The following is an 8807-nucleotide window of genomic DNA, read 5'->3' on the forward strand; positions in this document are numbered from 1 at the left end:
TCTCTCTCTCTCTCTCTCTCTCTCTCTCTCTCTCTCTCTCTCTCTGTTCTGTCATATTAAGCATTTTACAGGCATTCCACATAATCTACATGCCGAACCTATAGTAGAAAGAACATATTTAATACTCTATGTTCAATTAAGTACAGAAAAATATAGCTTCTTCCAAAGGGTCAACTAGATCTTGCTATCTTCACTTTAAATTTTTAAAATCCATGGGCAGAAGACAAGTGCACCACAGCTAAAATGCACTGGCAGTCTGGCACATGCTCAGGTCTTGTTACAAAATGTGGGTCTTCCCCCAAAAAAATGTTAAGGAATTTGGCACTTCCCTATATTGAAGAAGTCTATGTATTGTAATGATTTAAAATCAGACTCTGGCAATACTATATTGTTAACAGCATACTACCGACCTGTTCAAGATTCCACATGTTATCTGCAACCCATATTGTTCCATGTAATGGAATACTAGAACTTTTACCTGTCAAAACTGCACCTAGAGTCATTGTATTTCCTTTGGATCTGTACAAAATAAGACTCTAATGATACTAGGATGTACTTGAGAAGAGTGCTTGCAGACACTTTAATCCATGAGCTATTTGGCCGACACTTGTGATATATTTTTTGATCTCCCTTTGTCAGAGTACGGTAGTTTTCAATGTAAAGATCCTTTATTTCCTTCATTATGTTAATTCCTAAGTATTTTATTTTTTTGAAGCTGTTGTGAAAGGTGAGGTTTCCCTAATTTCTCTATCAGTGAGTTTATTATATGTATACAGGAATGTTATTGATTTTTTTTTTTTTGTGCATTGACTTTGTATCTATCTACACTACTAAATGTGCTTGTTAAATCCAGAATTTTAAAAATGTATTTGGTTGTTTCAGAGTCTTGTTATACAGCTCAGACTCATGGTGATCCTCCTGATTTCATCCTCCCCAGTGCTGGAATTACAGGCATACGCCACTACACCTGAACTCTGGCAGGTTCACCCCACCCTGGAGGTGGGGTTGACACAGCTCGTGGTGTTGGGGATTGAACCACAGTCCCTATGCTTGCCTAAGCAGGCACTTTAGTTGGCTGAGCCACCTTCCTAGCCCCAAATCCAGAAGTCTTTTGGTGGAGTTTTGGGGGTCTTCTATGTAGAGTATCAAGTCATCTGCAAATAATAATAATTTAACTTCTTGCTTTCCTATCCTCATTCCTTTTTTTGTTTTCCTCTTGTCTAATGCTCTGGCTAATGTTTCCAGATTATATTAAATAAAAGCAAGAATACCCTTCACAATGTTTCATAATGCTGGTATGATCATGAATCTTTTTTTTCCTGGTGGAACTAGGGATTAACTCAGACTCTTGTGCTTGCCAGGGAAGAGCTTATTCCACTGAGCCATCTCACCAGCCCCATGATCATAAATCTTTTCAGGTGATCTTTGTCATGGAGTATCTTATTTCCCCATCAATTCTGAAAGACAGTTTTGTAGGGTACATCAATCTGGAATTGAGATTGGTTTCTTTTGGGGCTTGAAATGTTTCACTCCAAGCTTTCCTTGACTTAAGCTCTCTTTGACCATTTTCTAAGCTCCTCTATTTACTTACCTATATGTACTCAAGCTGTTACTTAGGAAGAAGGGCCCTGATGCTTGCTGGACTCCCTACATCCTGCTTCCTGTGCTCTTCACAAGTCAGTGAAGGACCAGGGACTTGGAAGTCAGACCAGAGTTCAAATTCCAGCTCTCTTTCAAGTTGAGGCACTGGAAAGAGGTTCCTTCTGCTCCACCTGCCCATTTCCTCACTTCTAACAGAGCTAATAATACCTGTATCACAGTGTTGATGAGAAAATAAAGAGTTATGCATGGAGAGTCTCCACCCAACACAAGACTTGGTACCACGGGACACAATCTATGCATTTATTCTGCGAACACTTGTCATTGTGTTAGAGCTGGAACAAAAGTGATAAGGCAGATGTCTCCATTCTTGTAGATTTACTGCATCTTATGACCCCAGACTTCCAGGTCTTGATGTATCCCTCAGGGACAAATCTAGGGAGGGTATCAAAAGGGAGTGGAAGAATATTTACAACAGTGTTGATCTTAATAGCAAAGAACTGCAAATAATTAAAAATGTCCATCTTAAGGGAGGGGAAAAGCTTATGGTATAATCACACCATAGAAAATTTTGTAGGAATGAAGTGCAGTGGGCTGCAGCTTCCCACAAATATGTAAATAACATTCAACCTCATGCTAAATAAAAAAAATGTTCCCATCATTTTTAGAATGGTATATTTCTTTCTTTCTTTCTTTCTTTCTTTCTTTCTTTCTTTCTTTCTTTCTTTCTTTCTTTTTAGGTACTGGGGATTGAACTCAGGCCCTTGCACTTGCCAAGTAAGCACTTATACTACTGAGCCATCTCCCCAGCCCCATAGAATGGTATATTTCTTAAAAAGCCCAGAAACAAGCAAAAACTAAACTGTAGCATCTGTAGTTATAAATGTACATATATATGATCAAACATTCTAAAACAAAGGAGTGAGAATCATAAACTTAAGATGCTCATTATATCTGTGTGGGATGACACGAAAGGAAAGCAGAGGAAAACAACATGTAGATACAGGTCATGTTTTTGAGTAGTGGGCATTTGTAGCATTATAACTGATTGAGTGAATGAATGAATGAATGAATGAATGAATGAATGAATGAATGAATGAGTGAAAAAAATCACCCTATATGAACTAGGGCTGACAGGGTGCTATGGATTGCAATGAATAATTAAACTCTGTAAGTAAATGTCATCAAAAGAAAAAAGAAAACAAATGAGTTCCATGGTCTTTCTGCCATGCTGGACACAGAAGGAGTAAGCTATGCGTTTGATCAGGTATAGTACAGCCTGAGCTGTTACTTGGTGGTTTCACTCTGTCTACACCCTACTGCCCAGCTTATCATGATAAACCAATGTTGTGCATTTCTGTTGTTTATTGTGTGATTTGTGATATTCAAAACTTCCTGATCATGTACCCAATAAAAAGTAGGACATCCATGCTTAATATCTGTAATTATTGGTAATTTTTCTTTATTTTAAGGTGAGTTAAAATGTACATAGAAGTTTAAATTTCCTTCCAGTCCAGTGGATTTCTATATTCGACTTTTATATGAGCAGATCATTCAGTCATATTATTTGTAATCTTTTTAAAATAAAACTTGAGGGCTGGTGAGATGGCTCAGTGGTCTAAAGCACCTACTTAGAACAAGCTTACAAAGCACAGGGACCACGGTTCAATCCCCCAGCTCCACATGCCAGCCAGCCGCGCCCCCTGGTGGGCTGAGCTGGCCACACACACACACACACACACACACACATAAAATTTTAAAAATTAATTAATTAATTAATTAAATTAAACTTGAGAAGATAAAATAAAATAAAACCCAGGGCCTTTATGTTGAGCTATGTCCCCATCCATTTTTTAATTTTTCACTTAGAGACAATGTCTTGCTAAGTCACTAGTTTCTCAGGCCTCACTTATACTTGCAATTCTCCTGCCTCAGTCTCTTAGAATGCTGGAATGGAGGTGTACACCACCATGCCTGAGTAAAATGTAACTTTTGTACCTCAGTCTCCCCATCCCCTGGCATGCATTTCCCTACTTGATGTCCATAATACCCAGAGAGGCAAGAGGGGCAGGCAGTGTCTTCCCCTGAGAACCCATGGGGAAAGAGAAGCCCAGAGACTCCTGCTCTCCAACTATACCAGTGAGCACACAGCAAGGCTGTGACAGAACAGCTTAGCCTGGCCTGCCCTAGTGCTTCCTGCTGTATTTTGGCACTTCTGTTCCCACACTAGTAGCTGTCAAATTCCATAGTCACACTGCCTTCTGCAAATCCCAGCTCTGCCAGGTGCTCTCAGATGAATTTCTTAGCTTTGCTAAATCCATTTCTTATCTGTGAAATGAGATAACATTGGCCTCACAGCATGGCTATAGAAAATAAAAATAAGATGGACTAGATGTCTTACTTTTCTCATTGCTAGGACAAAATACCCAACTCACACAAGTAAAAAGGAGGAAAGGTTTATTTTGGCTCATGGCAGAGGAGAAACTGTCCATGACAGAACAGGCAGGAAGCAGCAAGCAGCAAGCCTGCTGAACTTGTGTCCCATCCAGGCTACAAGCCTATTGATTGGTGCCATCTACAGCCAAGCCACACTCAGACCTATGCTAAATCAACCAGTAGAGTAACTTAGTTATCACATACCCTTAATCCATCATCATAAACGCTTGATCTGGCCACCTCTGAAAAGTCCCACTTATGAAAACATGAGGCTTTGGAAGGACATCTAAAAATAAGCCGTAACACTAGATTAAAACCTAGTAGACAGACAATAAATGTTAGTTTTCTCTTCCTACTTCACTCTGCCTTTATGTTGGCATCTGGGGTTCAGCAACTTAGGGAAGTCAGGGAAAGGAAGCATTAATTGTCAACAGCATGCATACTATTTTATGTTTGGTTTTACTCTTTATTTTTTTTTCTTTTTGTGTATTTAGTACAGGGTCTACAGGGTCTTACCACACAGATCAGACTCATGGTGATCCTCCTGTTTTCAGCTACCCAAGCGCTGGGATTACAGGAATGCACCACCACACACAGCCTCAATTGCCATCTAAGTGAGCCCCAGGGATGGGGCTGGCACAGCAAACCAAGGAACCAACCCTGGTCCCTGTGCTCTGCCTAAACAGGTGCTTTAGTCTGCTGAGCTGTCTGGCCAGGTCTTATGTTTGATTTTAAGTGCAGGAAACCCTGAGAATGCATTAGTCTTGTCCCTAATTCTCTCTCCTATTTAGATAGTAAGTTGGCCCTGGGTGAGCAGTGCCACTGCAATCAGAGCAAACAGGCCAAGATGTTTGAAGCCTTGTGGTCCATGCAGACCTGTGTCTCTTCTACTCTGAGCATCACCTACAATAGCACACTGAGCTATTTCATCTGTGTATTCATTACCAGCTCAGTTCTGGCTCTGTCAGTTGTAACAGAATGTTTTTCTTCATTCACTCTGTCTGAAGGGGTGACCTGAGTCTTTGCATCTCAACAGCTACATCAGGATGGAGAGCCTGGCTGACCCCGGGCACAAGAGAAACATCACATTCTCCAGCCGGCCTCATTTGTCTCTGAGCGCATTTTCCCTACACACAGACACAATAACCCACCTTTACCCAGCCAGCCACAGAGACCTGCATGTGATTCCAATTTATGTGGTGCTGTTCTCTTGGTTGATTACATTTGCACTTAAAAAACACACATGTATAACCGTAGGACCTGATGAAATGAAACAGACACCTTGGGGATCTGCACTGATTGAGGTGATCTCTAAACATGATCTACTGCAGTGCACTGCACCCCTCAAAGTATCAGGAGATGCAAACATATCTAGGGACGTCACTGCCTTCATGTGCTTCTGCTGCCGGCACAGGTGTTGGGCCCAGGGGCGATGAACTCCACGAGACCAGTGTAGGGTGACTCGGCCTCTGCTTAGACCACAGCTTTCCACTCTCCCTGGAGGAGGAATCACTATGTCCTCTCAGCAATGGCAGTGAGGCCTCCTGGTGTGTGCCCATGTGCCCCTGAAGTCAGCACACCCATGTGCACTAGCACATACCCACGCAGAAGCATCTTACACACACAAGTCACTGGCTGCTCTGATTGGCCAAGCATTCAATTCATTGCAGTGTAGTAGGTGGATTTTAAGGAAGGAGATAATACAGCAAATGCTCCAACTTCCCTGAGGATGGATCAACATTTGGCTAAAGATACACTGATGTTTTAAGGTCACATCAAGGGGCCAGGGAGATGGCTCAGTGGAATAAGCACTCCCCTGGCAAGCACAAGGGCCTGAGTTCAATCCCTGGTTCTGCCAGAAAAAATTAAAAATAAATAAAGTCACATCAGTCATAGCACAACCATCATTTCTCAGATATCAACGAGGGACAGAGCATTAGCACTGGTCAGGCACTGGCAGAGCCAGAGACACAGCAGCTTGATGACACCAGGGAAAGAGAAGGGGTGCTTACAGCGTTGAAAGCTTCTCTTTGGGCTGATGAAATCACATAGTTAGTGATGATGGTGGTATGACACTGTGGGTGCAGTAAAAACTCCTGGGCTGTATTCTTTGGATGGTTAAAGCAGTGTATTCATTTATTTTTGTTTGTTTGTTTTATTTTATTTTTGAAATAGGGTCTTGATTGATAGCACAAGCATGACTGAGAAACCATGGCCATGTCTTTTCCACCCCAGAAATAAACAGGAATGGCTCCATCTTATACTATAGTCAACTCTAGGTGACCAGCCTCCCAACCCCCACCCACACATTAAAATTACAGGAAATGCCTGCTCAGTTTAAAATTCTGGGAACATAGCTGCAGACCAGATACAGCTTATCAATGGTCGAGGACCTTCTGTTCCCCACACCCTCTCTCGTCCTGCTGTTCCTTCCCTTCAGCAACTGCTCAGATCCTCCCCTGACACCACTTACACTGGCCAGCCACAATAGGTTGAAAACTTTCAATGTAGACAATGAATTTAAAGGATAGCTGCTTCCCATGCATTAGGGCTAAAAACCTTCATTTGTCCACCACTCAGTGTGCCTGATGCCTCCTGTCTGAGTGCACTGGGCCCTTCTGCAGAAGTAAGCTTTAAACTCGGCCCTGGCTGGTTCTCTTGCTTGCTGATGAGTGTGTTCTTTCTGGCACCAACAATCTGCATCTGGGGCTCATTTCCAACATTATGTATCTATCCTTGAGCTCACAATCATCTTCCTGTCTCAGCCTCCTGAGTACTGAGACTATAGGGGTGTGCCACCATGCCTAGTTAACATAGTGAATTTTATCTTATGTGATTTTTTTTACTCAATTAGAAACAAAACAAATACCTACTTGGTATCTTGTTCTTGAAAATGACTTACAAATTAAATGTTACTTGACGCTGAATTGCTCATCTCTCCTTCCAGGATTCCAGCTTCTTCTCATCTCAAACAAGGATTTGAACAAAACAAGCAAAATGCAGAGGCCAAGTTTATTCAAGTAAAAATGGAGTAGATAAGAGACTGGTTCACCAGAGTGAGCTTAGGCCACTTAAAAAGATGGTAAAACCAAAAATAAAAGTACACACTGTATCTGGAAAAGAATCTGGACTACCATGCAAAGCTACGATAGCAAACTTGTTATGGTTTGTGCCTAGCTGTCCCCCCAGAGCCTCATGCAGTCATTGGGGCAGCTTCTAGAGTTTGTAATTAATTCATGGTCCAGTGCTGGGATTGTGGGTGTGCGTGCTACACCCACCCTGAGGCGGATAGCATGAATACTATAGACAGGGAGAGAGGCTTGCTCTCTGCCTCTACTGCTGCTGCTACTCTTCCCTTTGCTCTTTGCTGTTTTCCACTTCCATGAACAGCTACCCTCTGCCTTGGAACCAGCCAAGTATGGACTGAAACCTCCACTAACTGTGAGCCAAATAAACCTTTCCTTCCTTAATTTTAGGTGTCAGGTATTTCCTCCCAGAAATAAGAGAAAAGTAATGAAGACAAAGTTCTTTGTGGCTTGTCTGTTCCTTTGTACCATCCAAATCTCAAGGGAACCTATGAGGACTTCTTTTTATGTCTGGTACCAAGAGGAGGTGTAAGAGTCCCCTCTAGGTTTTCCTCTTGGTCCAAGAAGTTAATATTTGTAATCCCAAAGATATGTTATTGGAATCCTTCCAAGTTAATTCCAAACTACCACTCCCAGTGTAACCCACGATGAAAGAAAAGACACTAAGATAAAATTACTGGGGAGCCAAGGGGCCCTAACTTCAGCCACGAAGATGGCTTTCTGGAAAAAAGAAGCTGACCCAGGGCCATATCTGTGCTTTATTCAGTGGAGGAGGAGTGGCTTGAGGAGAAATGACTGAGAATTGTGGGAAGTAGGTGAGTACTGTGAACTGAGCTAGGTAGGTGGCCTACATTTACTTCTGCCATATGCAGAGAAAGTAATTTACACTATGCTATTGGGATAGTACTAATGTTTGTGGATCTGGTGCTCAGCCAAAATGGTGACAGTCTCTCTTCTTTTAAGAACAGCTGCTCAGGTAGTCCTCCACCAGGAGGTACCCAGAGCCCACATCAGGCTGGCATCAGCTCCAGGCTATCCTCTTGAAAACCTGGTCAAGTTCTTGCAAGAGGTCTCCTTGGAGAGGTTTAGGAAATTTTCTGTGCATGTGTTCTTAATCTTGAAATTAACAGGTCACAATACTACTATAGCCAGCTTTGCTATGCCCTAATCTATCTCAAAAGCAAAGAAATAAAGTAAATTCACAAATTAAGGACACAGAGGGCTGGTGAGGTGGCTCAGTGGTCTAAAGCACCTACTTAGAACAAGCTCAGCAAAGCACAGGGACTGCAGTTCAATCCCCCAGCACCACATGCCAGCCAGCCCCACCCCCTGGTGGGCTGAGCTGGCCACACACACACACACACACACACACACAAATAATTAATTAATTAATTAAAAAGGAAAAAAGGACACAGAGGCAGGGAACAAATGACAGCTATCCTGCGTGCCAGGGAGCAGGGCCTGAACATATTCTGGAGAGCACTACAAAGTGCTCCTAGGGCTTCAAGCAGATTCAGGGAAGAGAATTGCTTGAGTTTAGGGTTGCAGAGTCTCTGGCTAGGTCTGGGAGGACCACAGGTCCAGCATCCACACAGGGACACCCTAGAAGGTGCCTCTCCATGGCTCCTCTACTCCTGCCAGTCTGGCTGCTTGGCTAACTGCAGATGGTATCCTGTACCTGGAGAG

The sequence above is a fragment of the Octodon degus genome, unplaced genomic scaffold (assembly GCF_000260255.1).
Source record: "Octodon degus isolate 3935 unplaced genomic scaffold, OctDeg1.0 scaffold00081, whole genome shotgun sequence".
Lineage (NCBI taxonomy): Eukaryota > Metazoa > Chordata > Mammalia > Rodentia > Octodontidae > Octodon > Octodon degus.